The sequence below is a fragment of the Dipodomys ordii genome, unplaced genomic scaffold (assembly GCF_000151885.1).
Source record: "Dipodomys ordii isolate 6190 unplaced genomic scaffold, Dord_2.0 Scaffold199, whole genome shotgun sequence".
In the NCBI taxonomy this organism is placed as follows: Eukaryota; Metazoa; Chordata; class Mammalia; order Rodentia; family Heteromyidae; genus Dipodomys; species Dipodomys ordii.
In genome coordinates this window covers 3,852,476-3,853,040 of record NW_012267415.1, presented here as the reverse complement: position 1 = coordinate 3,853,040, position 565 = coordinate 3,852,476, and positions in this window count along the sequence as shown.

Sequence of the window (565 nt, the reverse complement as noted above, 5' to 3'; positions counted from 1 at the left end):
AAGGTTTTTGACACCCGCCCAAACACTCTATGGAGAATCTCTATCGAGGGCGCAGCCAACAGAATATCATCCATATAATGGATAATCCGCACTTTGGGGAAATCTTTCCTAACAGAAAGGCCGGGGTGTCCAGAATGGCCCCCGCCACGAGTGAGCGGTGATTCCCGGGCCCTGAGCGCGATCAGCCCGGGCTCCGAGAGAAAGGGAGGTGGGGGCTCCCCCACCCAGGCCTGGGTTGTGGTTTCCGGGCGTCCTGGGCGGCCCCGGGTCCCGGCCGAGGTTTCTGGGCTGCGGCCGCCCCAGCCCTCGGCTCCGCGAGAGGCAGGTCCAAGCCTGTGGCCACCTGCCCGAGAAGCATATCTACAGTCCAATCCGGATGCCCGTCTCAGACATTTTGTCTATATTGGGCTTGAGCCTTGTCTTGAACAATAGACCGGAAATTGAGGAACTGCCCGTGGTTAAGACAAGTACAGGCTACCTCAAACCAGTCCGTGGGCATTATAGCATTAACAGTCAGCCTTCGGAGCAGGGCAGTGGTATAATTAGCCGTCACTCCATAAGTCCG